This window comes from Lissotriton helveticus, chromosome 4_1, assembly GCF_964261635.1.
Source record: "Lissotriton helveticus chromosome 4_1, aLisHel1.1, whole genome shotgun sequence".
NCBI classification, from domain to species: domain Eukaryota; kingdom Metazoa; phylum Chordata; class Amphibia; order Caudata; family Salamandridae; genus Lissotriton; species Lissotriton helveticus.
Window position 1 is genome coordinate 85469404 of NC_136063.1, and position 21945 is coordinate 85491348.

The 21945-nt window shown below is 48.2% G+C and overlaps 1 protein-coding gene across 1 annotated transcript in view; it reads left to right on the forward strand.

The window, feature by feature from the left end:
* The window catches only part of LOC144828381 (E3 ubiquitin-protein ligase TRIM39-like), a 182627-nt gene that overhangs the window by 113061 nt on the left and 47621 nt on the right, over positions 1–21945 (forward strand). The gene's annotated exons all lie outside the window — the stretch shown is intronic.

Genomic DNA, 21945 nt, shown 5'->3' on the forward strand with positions numbered 1-21945 from the left:
AGATCATCGACGTACTGAAGTAGGGCAGTATTGGCAGGCATGTGAATACTGTCAAGTTGTCGTTTTAATGCTTGGCTATAGATGCTGGGACTTTCTGTGAATCCTTGAGGTGCGCGTGCAAATTTGAAGCTTCGGCCATTTAAACAGAATCCGAAAAGATATTGGCTTTCCGGATCAATGGGAACACTAAAGAAGGCGTTCTTGAGGTCAATTACAGTAAAGAACGTCGCTTTGGAATCAATAGCAGTCAATGAGGACGAAATGTCCGGGACCACGGGATATTGCGGTATAATGCATTTATTCAATTCTCGTAAATCGATAACTAATCGATAAACTGGAGGTGCATTTGGATCAGTACGTTTAAGAATTGGAATGATAGGGGAATTACAAACATTTGAGTCGGTTTCTACAACCACTCCTTGTGCAATGAGCTCGTCAATGATTTTCAGTAAAGCCAGACCCCCCAGGATATAGCGGCATGGATTAGCAAATTTAGCGGCACAAAAATTGAAATTTAGCGGCACAAATATGGAAATTTAGCGGCAATTTTGCGGCATTTTATTTGGCCATTTTTCATACAACAAACACAGATATCTTCGTTTTTTTTAGTTATTTAACAACATGAAGCTGTGTATGTATAATAATGTAAGCATTCCTCCATAGAAACACTCTTGATTGTGGGTTTAAGTAATTCCCTTTTCCTACAGCTTGACAGTTACACAAAATGAATGTCCACAATGTAGTGGTAAGGCTCTGGTTTAGGGGTTACTTTTTGTTAAAACCTCCTGAACTCCTACTTGCAGTGGTATGGCACACTCAAGGGTAAAAATGTACTGGGACTTTCTTGATCCTCATTCACCTCTCTGGTGATCATTTAAATTGCTCTGCTTATCAGTGGTGGAACGAAACCTGAGGGGTCCGCCCTACAAGGTACGTGGCCCCCGCTCCAGACTTATTCAGCTCTCTGGGCAGAATACTCTGCTGAAGGTGCCCCCTGCAGCTCGGGGCCCCCACCGCACTGCGGGGGCTGTAATGGCCTGTGTTACGCCACTGTTGCTTATTCTGTAGGGGATCCATCAGACGTTTTACGGCACGGTCAAAGTGGGCATAGTGGGCAATTGCCCAGGGCCCACACCTTTCAAGGGGGCCAGGGTACAGTGATTGGTAAGTCAGAAGTTGCGTCACAGCACTGCGCATAAACAGACCATTTTTAATATAATTAATGTAATTGTCACAGCTTTCGAAACAATGCACGTCGTAGGAACCTGAACAGAAATGGTAATCCCAGTGAGAATCCCAGAGAGAGTCACGTTGATGCATGATCAGTGTACTATTTTAGCAAATATGAATGAGTTAAATAAGCCTTTCTAAAGACCATATGTTTGATATTTTTGTAGAAAGTAAAAGTGTTCCTCATTCTACCAAACGTTCCTCTTTCGATTCAATTACACCCCAACTTGTTAATTGCTTTTCACACTGTACTGCACATTTTTGCCTTTTCAAAGCTCCTTTAATTATAGGAATTTCCATAAAAAATTGCTCATTATTTTATAAAATTCTCAATTCTCAAGGGTTACACGCGTGGTCGATCTGCTGAGCTTTAGTCAAATTACCTGCAGGTTATCCATATGATCAACAGACGCTTGCAGTAACCCACTGTGCTATCTGCGATGTATCCGGCTGTGTATTCCAGATAAATACGTGCAAATGATTTATGGTTTCTATTTAAATCACTGGCTTCCTGAGAGTTTTTCTACACTGAGCAACAGTTGTTTGAAAACAACGAAGGAATTGCCATTTGTTAAATAAACATGTAAAAAGGAAACTAGAATTCATTAGATGCCAATACCCAGTTTTTAAGAAGAAACATTCATTAAGAGTAATATTCTTCATAGCCGTTTATTTGAGAACAAGCTCCAACCAACGTCATAGGGTCTTATTATGACTATAGCCGTCTACCGAGGCGATGCCCTTTCTTTACCATCTAGACCCTCGGCTCCAGGGGAGAGGGCGGCGCCTCGCCCCAGTCACCGGGAGGGTCTCCAGCGGGGAGCCAGAGGAGGGAGGGGAACTTCAAAGCCCGTCACAGTAAGCTGTTAATGCCCCATTAAGCCCTGAAAAGTGATTCTTAAGTGCTTCTGAGTCCTTCCCGCCCGCCCCAATAAACAACGTAAGTGGCCCCAGACCCCCCAGGATATAGCAGCTTTTGTCAAAATGCAGCGATTTCTTCAAAAGTGCCGATTTCGCGGGCACTTATGCAAAAATCGCGGCATTTTTTCAAAAGTGCCGATTTCGCGGCAAATCGCGAAATCGCGAAATCGCGATATCCTGGAGGGTCTGACTACAGCATCTGGTGGTAACTTGTATTGTCGAATGCGTGGTAGTACTACTCCCGGCTTGAGTGTGACACGATATGGAGTAATGTGCATACAACCTACATCAGTGGGGCCTTTCGCCCATAAATGTGCAGGAACATTCTGTAACCTGGGGTCAAAATCTCTCAATACATAATGTCCCTTAAAATCACGAAGGAACAACTTTACTCCTTCCGGAGAACAACAAATTACAGCTCCTAGAGCCTTCAGGGTCTTTATACCAAACAAGTTTTCTGGGCATGATTTTGTGAGCAATAAATCTGTAGTGCGGGACAATGGACCAACTGCAAGGGGAACTGGTTTCGATACTTCATTAACAATAGGCTTTCCTGAAAATCCAAGGGAAACATTCTGTGAGCCTGAGAGGGGTGCCCCTGGAACCTCGTCGTGACTGATGGTTGTCCTGCTTGCCCCTGTGTCAATTAAAAATTTTCTATCCTTCCCTAATACCTGACTGTGTACATAAGGGCCTTCTTGATCTACAGGAACCTCGATAAGGGGCAAGCCAACCTCCCTCTCTAGGCTGTTTCATGTGTATTGCTGGTAATCGGGGTAGTCGGATTGCGCATACTGGTACATCTGCTGTGTGACATGTTGTGTTGCGGCAATGGGCTGTGGCTGTGGTACCGCTACAGTCTGTTGTGGGACCTGCATAGGTTGGACATTCTGTGGAACGTGTTGTTGGACCTGGTCCTGTCTAGGAGGACGCGGTCTCTCTTTAGTTTTACCCGTGGCTATGTTGTGTTTCAAAACTGCACAATCGTTTACATAGTGACCTGGCTGTTTACAATAGTTGCATATCCCTTTAACAGGAGCTGCTGAATTTGAATTATTGGATTGAGTCGTACCCCTTTTATGACCGTCACCTGGAACTGACTGAGCAACTAGTACTTTCATTTTCGTGTCTTTCATACGTCTCTGTTCGTGATCATGTTCCTCTCTAATTCTATTCTGGTGATACTGTAACATTTGTAACATTTGGGAAGGCGAATTTGCTTGCCATGTGCTCTCGACTTTCAGTACACGGTTCTTAACCTGGGGCAATGAATTCTCGACCAATTTGGATACAAAAAGGTGTGGGTATGACTCGCTACTTGTTTTCAGGCCACTATTAAAAATAAAACATTTCTCAAATCGGGAATAAAAATCACTAGTGTCTTCGTCGGGTTTCTGTTTGCAGGCTGAGATTGCATCCCAGTCCTCCTTTTTAGTTGCTAGCAATCGTGGCAAAACCTGTACTAACAATCCTGGTAATGCTTTAGTTTTATCCCCAAGTCCTACACCTGGGGTTCGAGTCGTTTCTTCGGCTTCTAATGCAGCCCAATCAATCTTTTTGTCTCCCACCTCCCATTCTTTTTCTTTGAGTTTCTCGTAAACACCGGCAGGCAATAACACTTTCAATATTTTCATAATGTCGGGATAAGTATAATCTCCCATGAGTAACATGTCTTTTATTTCACGGTGGAAACCTGCAGGGTCTTTATCATGACTGGGCACTATTTTCTTCATTTCCAATAGTTCCATTTTAGTTATGGGCGTGTATACATACACACGTGCAAAGGTATCATCAGGGTTCCGGATTGGATGTACTTCTCGTAAAGGATTCTGTTTGTCAAAGTGATATGGTTGCCTGACTGGGGGTGGAACGGAAACAAGATGTGGAGTCAAGAAAGTTCTATATTTGTGACGTTGTTCTAAAATCGTTTCAATTAGATCGGTACCTAGGCCTCTCCATCTTCTCAGGAGTAAGTCTTGCAATAAACTATATAACGGACCTGGATCAGATGCTTGGTTTTCGTACTGTATAATGAGGTGTTGGGTCATGTATATACCAGCTAGTCGCTGTTCTTCTGGAGTAAGACTTAAAAATGTTTGCACTACTGAATCGTCTTTATATATGCGGTCATCTCCGGCCCACTGTACTGCGGACCGGGCTAGTTCCTGATCACGTAAGGTATTGAGTTCGTGATAACCTACCCTTTCTTTCAGTACTTTATCAGTAGCTTGAAATACATGTTCAAGGGTGCATCGCTCTGGTATCGGACAAAGGTAACGTTTCTTGTTTTCTAAACGAATGGGCCTATCGAAGGGCCTATCAAGAGGATACGGCCTAGGGAGTTTCTCTCTACCTACATATGCCACCATTTTTCTATCAGCCTGTTGCGATGTTTCCGCTGAATCCTCTGGTTCATCCTCCTGCGAGGAGTCCTGATCGTCTGATTCGAGTGGCTCTTCAGATTCTCGACGGGCATGTATTGCTATTATTTCTTTGCGGATCTTTCTAACCATAGCATGTACACATTTCTCTTTATCATGTTTACCCTCCGAAATATTCTGGCTCCATCTGTTCAATCTATCCATCTCCTCTTGTGGAAAGCCTGTCTGATCTTGTTCCCTTATCAAACAATTAACCAAAAATCGCATAATTAAACCTTTGTTCTCAACTTTCTGACGTGACATTGCTTCACCAACACACGCCGGTCTTTCTCCTGTTCTAATAAAATGATACAAATTGTCTAGATGATCTGGCATTTCTGGTAGTAATTGCAAATAATCTGTAACACGTCTTAAATGTAGGGACGCTAACAACATGGGTCCTGTTTTACCAGGCACTGTGTCATATCTGCGATCTGTAAGCTGTTCTTTAAGCTGTTCGGCCGGGGCTCCTTTAGGTGTTCGCGACATTGCGAATTCTCTCATTGTCACTCGATGTAACTGGGGCGGGGTGCGATAACCTCCTGTAGCACCTCCTGAGGCGGAGGCTTGAGCATAACCTGGCTGTAGGGTCGGTATCTGCTGTAACGGGGTTGTAATCTGAACAGCGCCAGACCCAAAAGGGTTAAGCGGATGTATAATAGGGGGAACAACGGGTAAGGGTGCAGGAAGCGGACCGGGAGGGGTCTGCTGTTGCGGACCCGGGGGCAGATGATCATGTGGCAGATTATTGTCAGCAGGTGGTACGGGTACATGAGCAGGTACATTGGTATATGCGGGAGCTACGTCGTCTAAATAGGAAGAAAGGAAAATGTCTGCTGCAGTCTTGTGACGTAATTTAGTCGGAACCAATGGAGGGGGCAGATTTTTCGGTGTTTCCGGGGTCGCCTTGGGCAGGCCCTCGGCCAGGACTGGATACAGTCCTGTCAAAATGGCATTACTCTGTCTGTCGTGTTGTTCCATTCTAACTCGTTCTCCTTCTTCTAGTAGTTCTTTTTCTTTGGCTTTTTCAGAATCCTCTCTACTTTTCTCTGCCTTTCTGAGTGCTTTCTCTGTCCGTCTATGTGATTCTTTACGCCATAATTCGATGGCATCTTTCTGTGACTGTCTGGCTTTCTTTTTCCACAACGCTTCTTCTACTCTCATGATGCACTCGGCCATGTAACGGGCCATCTCTGATTCTCTGCTAAGTCCTTCGTGTATTCCACCCACAAGTCGAGAAATAATATGGCATCTAAGCCGTGCTTGTGGTACATAAAATATCCGGGGGTGTCCCTGGGTGGTATGGGGACAGCTTCTTCAAGTATCCCTTTCCTAGTTCCTATCTGTCGTAATTTCGAGAATAAAGGCATAACTACCTTGATCTAGACACTATACACAATAATCACAATAAAAAAATGCGAACAATCACTCATACCACGACATTAAAACACATTGAAACATTTTGAAACGAACAACAATAACTTGATACCTCGATACTAGATGCACTGCTAAACAGTACAGATACACTGCTAAAACAGTGCAGACCGGGTCTGCGTACCCAAACCCGTCTTGACCGGACACAAATTAATGCACCCGTCTAGATGCGTCCCCAGCAACGGTACTCACCGGGAAGCACGGAATGGAAGGCCTCGGAAACTCGACTGGACTGACTGACGTCACTGCTTCTGCCGCGCACTACGCATGCGCCTCAACACTACAGGTGGGCCTCTCGATACCTCGGACACTGCTCTCTCGGCTGGGCTCTGGTCGGGATCCTCCGCACTCCTCACCGCCTCGTCTGGATGTCGGCCGCAGTCTCCGTCACCCCCGTAGGCCTGAGGGAAATACAGGAAATCCTGCAGATGCGCATGGGGTCCGTCACAGCTGTAGTCGGGGGCAAAGCCTGCGACGCATCACCGGCGCGTGGGGTGGGGGAGGGGTCCCTATTCGGGCGCCAAATTATGTGGTAAATATTCTACCGTATACTATTTTTCCATATAAATTCAGACAGGTTACAAAAGAATAGCTCAATCAAATGAGAGGCAGAGTCCGGGGTGTCTGAGTCTTAAGGCCTTTAATCATAAATGACTAAATGACTCGAGTCAATGGAGATCTAGTCCATCAATACAAGGGTTCGGGTATGCAATGATGGCAGGAAAAGATGTCAATTTATTCACAGTACATGACATATATAGTAAAATGACACAATAGCATTGAATACAGGAGGCGTGACAAGTGAAATGTATATGATAAGAACACATGTGCGTAGCAAAAAGGCGTGAACATGGGTGTGCACAGAGGCGTGAACTAGAAACGTCACAGAAAAGTGTCATAAGTGGGTGGATGCTTAGAGAATTCTTGCAGAGTCAGCTGAAACCTATGGCCTGGATGCGCGCGCAGCTAATATGACGTGTGATTGACGTACATCTGGAGGAAGCTAAGAGTCTGACTTTTAACACTAGTAGAAGAGACAGAAGTCTGGCATGTCAGATCGACCTGTCCCTAAACATATCTGATATCATGTGTTTGGAGGATGTTTAATCTAGAGGAAAAGGTCTCTTGGGCAGAGGCTATTCTATACTGAATGCATGCGTGTCTAGGTGCAAATGCTCGGAGCCAGGCGCCTACCATGGTAACGGGAGCAATGAATTTCATAAGGGAGGACAGGAAGGCTTGGCCCTTGCTCTGCAGTCGGGGATATGTTTTCGTATTTCACTAGACAGGAATGTGTTTACTGAATGCATGCGTGTCTAGGTGCAAATGCTCGGAGCCAGGGGCCTACCATGGTAACGGGAGCAATGAATTTCATAAGGGAGGACAGGAAGGCTTGGCCCTTGCTCTGCAGTCGGGGATATGTTTTCGTATTTCACTAGACAGGAATGTGTTTTCGAGGAGCTGAGCTGGCTACGCTGATAACTTGAAGGCAAAATACTGTTTTTGGCAGGCAGACCAGGCCGAGCCGGGCACTGCTCGGTTGGCAGGAAGTAAGGCAGAGGTCAGGGATGCGTCTCCATGCTGCAGCTTTCAGAGGCAGAGGCAGAAGTGGCTTGAAGACAGAAATCAGGGCCTAGCTCGGCAGAGCCAGGAAAACGTGAAAGTGCACCACATAAAGATGGTGGCACTGCCTACTTAGGAACGGAATTATCGATCCATTCATGGTGGATCTGATAGAGGACATGTTAACGTTGGACGCAAATGTATTTGCGTCTTCAGATTCGGTTGTGGAGGGAAATTACATGTACTCGAAGTGCGTACATGGAGCCGTTGGGGTCTACGTTAGGGGACACACTTGACCATAAAAATTCCAATTACCTCACAAGGACCCACTCTCAAATGGATCGGATCCTTCCTCACAGGAAGAATCCAAAAAGTCACACTGCCACTCTTCACATCGGAATCTAGGAACCTGATCCCCAGAGTCCCCCATGGATCGTCCCTCAGCCGTAACCTTTTTAATGTCTACATGACACCACCAACCGACACCATTCAATCCCTAGACATTAACATAATCTTCTACACAATGACATGGAGCTCACGCTCCTGATAAACAACACGAACACCAACAGAACCAACTTCACCAACTGCATGACCATGGTAGCAGACTGGATGAGGACCAACTGCCTGAAGTTTATTTTTGAGTAGACAGAAGTACTGGTCTTCAGAAACAAGAGGCACCACCTGGTGGCTAACTGAGCTAGAACCAACATCAACACCACCCAAACCACACCAGAAACTTTTGGATCACCCTGGATAACAAGATCAACATGACAACACAAGTCAATGCAGTGAGCACTGCCTGTTCCACATCCTATGATGCTCCTAAAGATCTTCAAATGGATGCCACAGAGCACCAGTCGAGCCATCACGCAGGCACTTATCATGAGCAGACCAACTATAGCAACGCACAATACTTGGGAATCTCCAAGCAACTCACAGACTCCAGAACGCTTCCTCAACCTCCACACCGCACTCACCTTAGAGAGCTTAACCAGCTCCCCACTCACAAACACTCTCAGTTCAACCTCTTCATGCACACGAACAAAGCTGTGTACAACACCGGACCGGCATACCTGAACAGCCAAATACACTTTCGTCAACCTGCTAGACATTTATGCAAAGGCACACTCTCACTCGTACATGCCCCCTGCATTTGTAAAATCACAAAAGGAAGGCACGTGCTCTCCTACATCCTACCAAAAATCTTAGAACCAATTCCCTCAGCACATCAGAGCCTCCTCTTCACTTCTTCAGTTCTGCAAGAAACTGAAGACCCGGCTATTCGAATAAAGTTGCAGGGACCTCTCACCTTTACTCCTGCTCCAGCACCGGGATACCCTCGCGGGTGATTAGCACGGTCTACAAATTGACATAACAGGGTCAGTCCTTCGTGCTGACATCCCAAATGCATGTCACACATGTTTGTGAGTGTAGCACTTATGTCAGTGAGTCAGAGTAATTTAGGAGAATGGGACCCATTTTGGAAAGCCCTAGACAGGCCTAGAACAAAGTGAAGGGTGATGAAACAGAAATAACCAGAGACTGAAGTGAGGGGAGTGGAGACAGGGGGGCCTTTTGTAATTCAATGAGACTTTTCGTTTGCAATTAATGAGTTGCTGAATAGTCTTCCTGAGCACTGCCATTTGGTGGAGGGTGAAGGTGACTGGTGGGATTGTAGAATCTGTTGTGAAAAGTGAGTAAGTCTCTAGGTGAGGGCTCCACTTTTGTCTGTCCCTATTACTCCTTCAGTTGGGCTGATAACATCTAGGTACAGAAATCTCACTCCTCTTTATGGCTCTGTTGTGGATGCTACAGAATGGAGACGGCCCGGTGCTACCTATTGTGAAAACCATCACTCTACACAAAGGTTGTGTCTGGAGAGCAGCCTGAAGGGGCCTCTTGAAACAGCCTGAGGAGAACACATGCTGGGTCTGGTGGGTCAGGGGACTAATGTACCCACTCCAGGAATAAGGGGGATCATCTGATGGTCAAAGGTTGGAATCCCGGTGGGTCCACTCAGCCTTTCATTCCTCTGAGCTCCATAAAAGGAGTGACTTTGAATTGGCTAACAATAAACATCTGTTATTTCAGTGGCAAGAGACCCAAGATCGAATGTGTGTTTTGCAAATACAAATGTTATGTTATATTGAAAGAAAAGTCACCCCAAACCGGTTCTGTAGTTTGACGTAGTGAATCCATATTCTCTTTCTAGAAGTTGTATATAAAATTGGACCATCCACTTTGTTCTAGTTACATTATGACCATTAATGGGAATGATTAGCATATTACTAAAAAGACTGCTGTGCAATCAGGAATGATGTTTGCCGACAGCCATTCTCCCAAAGGTGCAGGGACATAACATGAAGTCTCTCCTATCTACTGGAGAAGCTGTGGACCTGCCTTGAAGCCTGGCTGTCTGCTAGGAGTTGTAAGTTGTTTTCCTGACCCTGCAGGTGATGACACTCTCCAGGAAGAGAGAGGTCCAGTTTGTCTAGGATGAAGCAGACTACTCGAGCGATCTCACGAGAACCCTGGTGCGCCCGAGTCTCTGCTCTCAGTTCCTGGTGAGAATGATTGTTCTGTGGCCCTCAACGGTCTAGTTATGGTTGTAACTGAGTGATTGCCATAGTGACAGCCGAGGGCTGCAACTTCAAGATTTCTGTAGTGCCAGATGCGAGCATTAATTGCCTAATTGCAGAGGCCTTGATGTGGGCTGGGTGAGTGCGCTGCCAGACATGGCCTGCATCGGGCTCTGACGGCCATCAGAAGACTTGTGGGTTCTGTGCATCGCCTACTGGGCACTCAGTAGGTCCAGCACCTGTACAAGATACACCAGAAGGACGCAAACAGACTGTGGGCACATATAAACTGCACCTGAGCCCACACTCTACTCATGTCACCAAAAGGGAAGGGAAACTTAATCCAGGGGGATCACTGGGGAGCAGTATAGAGGGAGAAGGGCAATGGCAGAGCCTTCCAGGGATTACACGCAACACTATGTTGTATGCTCATTGAAATGTGTAAAATTTAGTACAACTGTGTGCTTGAAGTACTTTCATACTCCTAAAGAAAACCACCGGGCGGAACTTTTAAGATTGATGTGTCTTTTATTTGATTGTTGAGCGCTGAGCTTGAGAACCCCCAAACTACAGTCCTGAGAGGCCTATGACTGCTTACTCTCGCTACCTTGAGTGTCAAGTGTGAAGGGGTTGTCAGCCGCGGTCCATGCCAGTAACAGCGGTGGGGCACCGTAGGGGGGATTTCGAGGATCTGAAAGAGATACATTAGTGATAGATTCCTTACCTTAGAATCTCCCCAGGCATCAGACTGGATCCGGAAAGTTTTGCTAGCAGTACCCCTGCGCATCAGTAGGTGGTGTCCTGCGGCACCGCGTCCACCGCTAGCGTCGTATCCGCCGAGATGACATCACGGAGACTACTTAGGCGCCACCCATGTGCGCTGACGTCAGTTCTTTCTTTTTCCGTGCCAGTAAGCGCAGATCGGGTTAGAGCACGTACCTAAGTAATTTTTTGAGTATCTTTTTTGAGACTTTTTGTCTCTTGTTGGTCTTCTCTGGTGCGAGTAGGAATGCCTGGTTTTAGGTCCTGTCAGGCCTGCCGCCGTAATATGTCGGTAGTGGACCCGCACAACGTCTGTCTCTACTGCCTGGAGCGCGACCATGACTCCCAGTCCTGTCTGGACTGTAGGTCCATGACCCCGAAGGCCTTGAGGGCGAGGCGCCGGAAGTTGCTTGAAGATTGGCATTCATCCCCGCAGCTTTCGATGTCCAGGGGCTGTTCCTGTGAACGTTTGAGGAGCCACCATCACCGCTCCTCGGGATCCAAGTCTTCACCCTCTGATTCAGGTAAGAGATGACACAAAAATAAGCCGAAGACGCGTTTTTGGTCTTTGACGTCCCCCCGTCGGCCCCCTGATGCGGACGAGGGAGACCGGGTTCCACCGATGCGGCTCCTTCAGAGCCTGGGAGTCCCGTGGCATACCCGCCTTACCCGGGTCCATCGGCAACTCCCGCACAGATGCAAGAGTTTCCTACTGCCATGGACTGTCTGTTTAGGCCTCGGGTTCCCGCCGGTGAGCCTTCAGGCCTCGCGGTCCCGTGTCAGGAACCTGCTGGTCCGTTGACTCCTCCAACGGATCCAGCCCTGGCGCCGCCAGCAGCTCCGGCGCCGCAGGTTCCGGCCACGGCTCCAAGAGGTCCTATGCTGCCGGCTCCAGCCCCGGCACTGCCCTCGGCTCCGCCAGTGGCGCCACAGTGGATGCCTTTGGTGCCACCTCTGCCCCGGTTCCCGGACGGTTTTGTTCCCACCTGGGATCTGAATTGGGGCACGGCGCTGGCTCGGTCCTGGCGGGCGCTGTTCCCGGCGCCGTTTGTTCCTTCCCCGATCCCTGCCCCGCCACAGAGGGCTGTGCAACATACGGTGCCGGTGGAGGATGACTGGGAGGGTTCCGAGGACCCTCTTGCTCGTCAGTGTGATTCTGAGCAGGATTGGCTGGACGACTTGGAGGAGGCCGGTGGCCTTGATGCCTCCTCTGATCCAGGGTTTGCCTATCCCCCCTCCCACTATGGAGGAAGGTGCCTTGTACACGGTGGTGCTCCGTCGGGTAGCTGAGGTCCTTAACCTCGATCTCCCCACGGTGACTGTTAGAATTGGGGGTCTCTGGTTGGCACAGGTAGGTACTTGTGACAAGCAGGGACCCTCTCCTCTAGTCAGGACAAGGGGATTACCCTCTCAAAATAACCCCTGCTCACCTTCCAGGTAGTGTGACACGAGCAGAAAAGGCTTATTTCAGAGGCGTTTTAGGTTAAGGATTTGTGACCACATACAGTAACTCGGTGACAACACTACAAATGGACACCACACTAGTTGAATATCAAAAAATGTATATAAGACTGAGCACAAGACCAAATAACGACAAAAATAATCCACAATACTGTTAGCAACAAAGAGTTCTTGTTAAAATGCTTAGTTTTAGAGTTCTGTGCGATTAGTACCCTTTGTCCAGCTCTCACGGTGATGAATGCCCAAAAGAGTCTAACAAACGCAGCGGACGCTCCGGTCCTATGCGTACCAAAATGGCATGCAAGTCGTACACAGTACCTTTGTTTGATGAGTTCGTCACGGACAAAGCGATGCAAAAAGAAAGCGTTGTACGAAGCGGTGTCCTCCGGTCACGGTGGGAGCTATGGCTTGTTGACGTCGTCTGCACGGGTCGTTGAACTCAGTCGCGTTGATCGAGGCGGACGGTGCTTAGCGCGGTGCGATCAGCTTATATTGAGGCGTACGAGCCGTACTTCGGGAGCGGGTGGCATACAGTCTTTGAAAGCGGTGCGAGTCGTGCAGTTTGATGCGTACCCAACTCCGGTGCGATTCTCGGACTCTACCTCAGGGGCGGTGTGCACGTCGTCCCGACCTGTGCGATTCGATGGGTGAAGCAATGTACTTTGCGGTGCCTTCCAGTCACGGTGCGAGCTACGGCTCGTTGACGCTGTTTGTACGAGTCGTTGGGCGCAGAGCTTGCGTTGATCGAGGCTGCTATGCTTGGTTATGTTATGTTATGTTAACTTTGTCTTTCATAGCGCACGGCTACTCCATGGAGTGTCCCGGCGCTTTTAATACAACCATCACAGAGTAACACAACACATTGAAGCAAGGAGAGGCAAGAACAGAAACAGACTACTGGGCAAAAAGCCAGGTTTTAAGGCCCTTCCTAAAAATCAGCAGATTAGAGGTGCTGCGAAGTAACAGAGGGAGCTTGGTATGGTGCGTTCAGGTCCCGATGCGACCGTACGAGACATACACAGCTCCCAGCCTCTGTAGATGCTGAAAACAGCATTTCCAGCAGCAATTTGCGAGGCTGGTGAAGTCCACTGGTCCTGGGACTTCGTTCAGGGGGCAAGCTCACTTCCAAACCCTTATAGATCTTTGCACAAGTTGAAATTAAAGTCTTTGAGTCTTTCTCCTCTCCTTTAGAAGCAAGGCACCACTGCAGGCCAATCCCCCAGGTCCGGGACAGTGTTCATCCTTCAGCTTTCCCAGTTCCTTCTCTTCAGGCAGAGGTTCCTTCTTGTAACTTCTGAGGCTTCTGAAGTATCTTCTTCTGATCAGGATCTCATTTCTTGGGAGCAGGGTCCCAATACTTATACCCCTAAATCCTTTGTTCCTCTGGGGCTGAGAGGCCTGTGCCTAGTTTAAACCAGTTCTGGAGCACTCTGTTGACATGAATCTGACTTTTCATTCAGGGAGCAGGCTAGAGACATCAGACACTCCACAGGAGGTGGAGCCAGCATTGTGGTGGAAAGGCACAGTCCTATTCAGAGTTCAGGTGCACTCCTCCCACCCATCTGGATGTAAATCTCTCTATTCACCACCGGGCTGCCCCAGCCTGTCTCCTGGAATCCCCTAGCCCTATCACTCACAGAAAACAGACAGCAGATACACATCCTAGCAGAGGTGGGCTGAAATGGTTAGGCAAGCAAATACTTTCTAAAAGTGGTATTTGAAAACACAGAATATTAAAATAAACTTTACTAAAATATGTATTTTATTATTCTGAGTTCAGGCATACTAAACTCAAATTTCTACCATGTTCTGTGAGTCAGTTAGTATTACTGAATGTAATAATTCTAACAGCCCATTCTGGCCTATGGAGAACAGGTAGCCTTACAATAGGGAACAACGAAAATGGCTGTAATTCACGATTAGGACATGCCACACACATCAGGGCTTGTCCTACCTTATACTTACCATGCACCCTGCCGTTGGGTCTACCATAGGGTTGACTAATATGAAGGTTTAGGGACTGGCAAGTAGGTGCCCTTGCCCAGTAAGCATGACAGTACCAGCCTGCATGCAGGATCTGCAATGGCAGACCTTAGACATGCTTTACAAGGCTGCTTCTGTGGGTGGCACAAGCAGTGCTGCAAGCCCACTAGCAGCATTTGGATTTACAAGCCATGGGCACTCCTAGTGCACTGTACTAGGGTCTGACATACCAAATAAGCAAATCATGGAATCCAATCAATATAGCAATTTACACAGGGAGCACTTGCACTGTGGCCCTGGTTGGCAGTGGCACAGTGCTCTGAGCAGCTAACAACAGCAAAACATATGAGGCACAGCAACAAAAAGTGGAAGGGAGAACCACGCCACGGTGCCAGGTCTAACATTGACCCTCAAGACTAATCTCCTCACTGAGGTGCTCCAGTCTGCGTCCACTTCATCAGAGCCATTAATGATGCCCTGACGGAAGTTCTGTTGGGCACTTGGTCGCGGCCAGCTACAGGGGCCCCTGTGGATGAGAATGTCGCCAGGCTTCATCACCGGTGCCGGGTGATCCTGCCTTTCTGACCACTCATTCCCCACCTGAGAGTCTCAGGTCATTCAAGCTTCAACGTGGCAGAGTGCCTTTCCCACGGCTCCGCCGGATAAGGACTCAAAAAAGTTGGAGCAGTTTGGCAAGCGGATGTTCTCTTCGGCCAGCTTAGGGCTGCGGTCTGTGAACACAGCATGCCTCCTGGGCTGCTATTCCCACTCGGTATGGGATACTGTTGCTGAGGTGTTACCTCAGTGCTTGGAAGAGGTCCAGTCTGTGCTGTCTCAGGCTGTGGCCGAGGGTAAGGACGCGCCTAGGTACGCCATTCGTTGTGGCTTAGACACAGCGGACTCCCTCGATAGGGCAATTTCCACGACCGTGGTGCTTCATCACCACACCTGGTTGAGGTCCACCGGGTTCTCCTTGGACGTCCAGAGCTCGCTCATGGATATGCCCTTTGACAGCACTTGCCTGTTTGGTGATAATGCTGACTGTGCGCTGGAGCGTTTTAAGGACTCTCGAGCTACAGCCAAGTCTTTGGGCCTTTCCGCCATGTGCCCGGCCACGTCTACTTTTCATTCCTTTCGTGGCAATGGCAGAGGCGCACCTGCCCGCTCGTTCAGTCAAATCCTACGCAAAACCAAACTCCGCATGCTGTGGAGGCCACCGAGGTGGGTCCGGGGACCGGCGTGAGGGTCAGTCCACCTCCGCCCCACGACCTCTTCCTTGAAGCCTTCCTAGTCTGAGCTTCGGGTTGCACCTCATGCCGGTGGGTGGCAGGATTCATCATCACCTCCCCCATTGGCATTCTGTCATTTCCGACAAGTGGGTGCTGCAACTTGTCGGGAGGGGCTACTCTCTCCCCTTCGAGTCTACCCCTGGCCATGCCACCTCAGTTCCACCACATGTCGGGGAATCACTTTGCGCTTCTCCAGCAGGAAGTTGTGACCCTCTTAGCCAAGGGGGCCATTGAGCGCGCTCCTGGGCCGGAAGTAGGATGTGGTTGTTATTCCCACTACTTTCTGGTCCCCAAGAAGGACTAAGGGGGCTTCCGCCCCATCTTGGACCTCGGGGATATCAATCGCTTCCTCCGGAAGGAGAAGTTCAAAATGTTGACTCTGGCTCAGGTCTTGGCTGCCCTCGACCGTGGAGACTGGATGGTAGCATTGGACTTGCAGGACACATATTTTCACATCCCCGTCCTGCCGGCCCATCGGCGTTACCTGCGGTTCACGGTAGGCCAGGGGCATTTTCAGTTTGCCGTGCTCCCCTTCGGCCTTACCAGTGCCCCTCGGGTGTTCACGAAAGTGATGGCGATGGTCGCAGCTCATCTGCGCAGGTCAGGGGTATCAGTCTTCCCCTACCTCCATGACTGGTTGTTGAAGGCGGGCTCGCCCAAAATGGTTGTCAGCCACCCCCAGACTACGGTCAACCTCCTGCATCTGCTGGTGTCATATAGCTAATTCTTTTCTATACACTGTGTTAACTTAGCATGAGCTTATTAAATGTTTAAACGCCATTTTTACCTTTCTGCCTCATTTTGCACACAACACATAATTGTTGTCTTAGCTTTCAACCCAGAAGAGCTTCGTGATTTACTTGAGAAATAATATGTTATTGCTCTGATATCAGTTTTGCTCGGTACACTGTCTGCACAGTGAGTGCTGAAGGTCGCAAGGATAACTAGACACGATGTTGTTGTGAGGTCTGATCTTCGCACGTCCATAGACATAACACACCTGCTGCTGCCAAAATCTGGCTCTAGGCGGGTTTTATATTGTTTTGCTGAACACACACGAGACACACTTGATGGTGCTTCGCATGCAGAGAACTGGTGGAAGATGATGTGATCCTCTGCCACTGAGATTTTGAGGTATGGGCCCGCCCTGCTTAAACCCAAATGAGACCTTCATAGATATAAAATACTATGCTAAATAGGGAGGGTGTGAATTAGGTATTGTTAGTTCCTATTCATTACAGCATCTTAGTATGCTGTCACCATTCGCCTTTTATGGACTAGTAACTATGCTGATAACTTTGTTGCTTATAATATGTTTGCTAGTATTGTACAAGATACTGCATTTGAGAACCTTGCATTAGTAAATAAATATTTCAAACATGCACGTGTCCTCTTTTACTCCACGTTCTGGTTTGTAATGATTATATAACGAAAGAGTGTTCATGTGTTCCACGATACCTGAGGTAATCTAAGTTCATGTTCTGGTCTGTCTAAGCATTGGGAGTTTGTTATGACCAATGAGACACTTTAGCTAGCTCGGTAAGGGGATTTTGGGTACTGAGGTGAGTTTTGGTCTATCCTAATTCACCGAGGTTCCAGGTCTCTATGCACAGTTCTGTAGGAGAACGGAATTCCCGCTACATGGCGCCCATACGTTGTTGGCCTTATATCATGACACTCAAGTAGTATATCATTCAAACCTTAACCCCTTCACTGTCGTTTCCGGAAAACGGTGGTGTCGGAAAAACCTACCTATTTTTGAAATAGGTCTTTTCAAGCTTGATTCTTACTAAAACGGTTTCCTTGAATTACTACCCAGTTGTGCTACAAAGTTTACTTGCTTTTCTTATTTCATGTGCCGTCATGGCTGCCGTGGACATTCCGCAGCATAGTCGCATTGCGGTGCGAGATCATTTGCGGATGTACAATGTGCCTTTGGAAGGCTTGGCTGTGATCATGGTGGTGAGTGCGGAACATGCTTATCCTTACGAACTGTTTTATTTGTGGGTGGCATTTCCGGCAGTGGACGCTAATTCTGGTGTATTCCACACGTACACTCCCACGGCTGTACCTAATGAGTATACTCCGTACAGGGCACAGGAAGATCCTATTGATGTTTGGCAGCATGGAGTTTGGTTTGGTTGGCGCCCTACCTCATTCTTTAACCGCTCCGAGGTTCGGTCCTTCGTCCATTCCAGGCGCTAGTTGGCCTGTTTTGGCTGGATTTACTCCTCATCATCTACACGGCAATTGTAACATGGCTGAACTCTGACGACTGCATGTAGTCGCGATGGCCGTGATTAGAGCCTTAGTGCATTACATGGGCCGTAATCTTCCGGGTGGAGCTCCGGGGGGTGTGGTGCTTCCAGCCGGACAGGGCGGTTTGAAAATGAGTCCTGTCATGGTGAATGCGGTCATGGGCAAGAAGGCCCAGGATAAGGATGATTTTCCTTTCAGGCTTGCCGAGAAGTTTGACCAGCTGGAAGCTGTATTTCCTTTTACGACTCCGGGTGAAAAACACCGGATTCTTACGCTAAGTTTGCCGAAAGATTTGGCCCCTGAGCTCGTCGACTGTGAGACCTGGGGTAAGACGTTTGCAGCGGTCTATGCGAGGTGCTATGGCACCCCGTCTATGTCCGTGCTGTCTTCGGTCCTTAAACGTGTTCAAGATGATCACGGACCGGAGTCTGCGGTTGAATTGGGCATTCACCTGTGTGGCACCTTTGATGTGGTTTGCGATCTGATCCTTGCGAATGTCAAGTGAGATGCAGTGAACTTTCAGGTGGCTAACGTGTTGGCGGCGCTTCCCGATGCTGAGAAACCCCGACATTTAGCGAAGATCATTGTGGCGGCTTATAAAACCGTGGGTCGCAATGCCAAGGGACTTAAGCCTTTTTCTGTTAAAGAGAAAAAGCAGCCCCAGGGACAAGCTTCGGAAACTGAAGTTCAGCCGAAAGTCCAAAAAAACAAAATTGGCCTACAAAACAGAAACCGGGTAAGCAACAGAAACCACAACAGACCCAAAGTTCTCGTCCTTCGTCTCCATTGCCAGCTCAGTCGGAACGTATTTATGACTTGCTCCTGATCGTTTTCAGGCTTCTGACCAACGCTCTCCTCGTTCCTTTCAGGACTTATCGGCCCCGACAACCGGTGGTGGAGGGGGCGGCAGGGGTCGGGGTGGCCAGCAAGGACGTGACCAGCCCTGCACGAGGAACGGTGCAGAAAAGCAGGAAGGCTCTACGCCTAAGAGACCGCAGTTTGCCAAGAAGAAAGTCGCAGCCTTAACAGCGCATCGATATGCCCCAGATAGTGAGAACGCGGCTTCGGAATCTGACGTGGGCTCTGACCTTGCTGGACAGCGCGGCGGAGATTACCATAGAGAGAGATGCCCTCCGTCCACTACTGAAGGTGAAAGCGACTGATACTTATGTTGTCATTGAAACAGCTGATACCAGAGTTGCTCCCCCTGATAGACTTTTTGAAATTGTCCTGCTAATCGAGGGTGACATACAGCAAACCATAAAAGGGGTATTTTGGGAAAATCTTTCATCTACATATGACATTTTGCTTTCGGAGGCTGACTGGCCCCCACCTTTTGTGCTCGCAGCTCCGCGAGGCGAGGAGGTCATCCTCCCCAGTTTCGCGAACACAGTTTCGAAAGAGGATGCGCTGCACTTTGCAGAAGAGTGGGCTCTGGCTCTAGCTCCGGCTGTGTATCGCAATCAATGTGGTTGGGCTAGATTGTCCCCATGCCATGAGATTCCTTTACGGTCTCAGCGGCAGCCTCCACCTCAATATCCCATACGGCGAGAAGCAAAGGCTTCCGTTGCGGCTATCCTTGAACAAATGGAATATCAAGGTGTGATTGAAACCTGTGTGTCACCAATGAATAACCCTCTTTTTACTGTGAACAAGCCAGACGGTTCATATCGTTTGGTATTGGATTACCGGCATTTAAACTCGCATTGCCGTAACGGTGCAGTACAGAATACACACGGCTCTGCTCTAGTGAATAGTCTTGTGCGTAAGCGGTTTAAAACCACGCTTGACATTTCCAACGATTTTTATGCCCATCGATTGGATGCTCTAAATTCCCAATGGACATCCTTTACTTGCGGCGGTGTCAAAAAACAATAGCGGCGTTTGCCTATGGGCTATAAGAATAGTCCTGGGATTTTCACTGCCCGCATTGTCTCCCCCTCTTAGAGGGAATCGACCCAGATGCTTGTTCGTATGTGGATGACATATATCTCACAGACGACGAACTTTGGGAGCATCTGTGTCGAGTCAACGGGATTATTTGTGCCTTTGCCGCCTTAGGTTACAAATTCAACTTTGCAAAATCGCACATTGCAGAGTTCACAGTGTTGTTTCTGGGCTACGAGCTCAACAGTGAGGGAAAGGGATTGGCTCCTCACTTCCTGCAGAAATGCACACAATTGCCCGCTCCAACAACACTGAAAAAATTACAATCTCAACTGGGCTTCTTGAATTTCGGGAGGACATACATTCCGGAATATGCCCAGCGTATCAAGCCGTTTTATTCTTTGCTACAACCATCTTTTTCCAAATCATGCTGGCTGCCAGAGCATTTGGCTATTCTGCAGTCTTTGCAAGCTGATCTGCTCGCTTCTAAATTCTTACTGACTCGTGATAACCAGACCACCCTGGTGATAAGAATTATCCCGGGACGATGGGTTTCACGTACCTGACTTTTAATGAAGGAGAGGCAGTACCTATTGCTTACAAGTCACACTTGTACACTTCGGCTGAATTGCGCTTTTCCACTGTGGAGAAGGTTTTGACGGCTGTGCAGATGGCAATTCTTAAGGAACGTGCCCTGTCACAGTGAAAGCACATGTTGGTTGTTACCCCGTGTCCTGCCTTCGAGGCAGTCACAAAAGCCAGTGTACCAAATTCTAAGGCTTTGCACCCTCGGTGGATTCAATGGGCTGCATCCTTGACCTCCCAGGATGTCACGTTTATTTTTGACGCCTCGTTACAGTTGCAGGAGTACTTGCAGTATGAATTCGTTCATCCGGCTCCTTTAGCAATGTGACCCCTGGAGGATTTCCATTGCATCATTTACACTGATGGTTCGGCGCAGGTTGCGCATGGCTCTAAACATGCCTAAGTTTCCGCATGCGCCATTGTGGTCGGTGCCATGGTGAACGACGAGTTTAAGTCCAGTGTTGTGCACACGCAGACACTAGGGGACTGCACTGCACAATTGGCAAAGCGTTGTGCTCTGATGCTTGCATTAGAGTACGCTGATCCGTGTGTGACAACTCTAATAGTAAGTGATTCTTACTACTGTGTCCAGTCTTACAATGAGAACTTGATCTATTGGATTTAGAATGACTTTCGTGATTCCAAGGGTACCACAATAAAACATAAAATGATCTGGGTCCGAGTGGCTGAGCTTAAAGAGCGGTTGCCACTTGTGTTTGTGATTCATACTCTCTGCCATCAGCGTGTAGGAGTCCATGCTGTTGGTAACTCGCTTGCTGATGAAGCAGCGAAATCTGCAGTATCGAAATACTTAGTTGCAGCAGTTACACGGTCCAAAAGTAAAATAGATGATGACATCTTGGCGGCGGTTGCTGCCACTGAGAAGGGAGGTAAATATCCTGCGGGGTTCCCTTCGAAGTACACATACCACTTAAGTCCCGATAAGGTTCCTTATGTCAAAATTCCTGGTGTTGGTGAACGTTTGATTCCCAACTCGGATCGCAGAGCTACTTTGATTACAGCGGCTCATGAAGGTGTGGCGTCTGCGCATGCGGGCGTCTCAACCACTGTAACTCAGCTTCAACAGAGGTTCTGGTGGCGGGGACTATACAAACAGACGCCTGATTATGTCCTTCAATGTGACATTTGCAAGCAGATCAAGCCTTCGACTGCTGCGCATCCGCCTAAGACACAGTCGTACATATCTAATAAACCACTGGGTTGCGTTTATTTAGATCACTGCGGTCCTTTTTCTTCTGATACTGCGTATAAATACATCTTAGTAGCAGTTGATTTATGCACACGCTTTTTGTGGGTATGGCCCCATCGCAGCGCTGGTTCACGGACTGTCATAAGAGATTTGCGTGTCTTTGTAGGGATTTTTGCCTGTGGTACCTTCCATTCGGATCAGGGTCCGGCTTTCGCCTCTAAGGCGTATATGGATGCTATGATTTCGTTGGGGGTCCAAGTCAAGTTTTCGTCTCCATACAGACCTGAGGGTAATAGTGTAGTGGAGCGAATGAACCGTGACTTAATACAATCTTTGACAGCTCGAGTTATAGGCACTGGCAG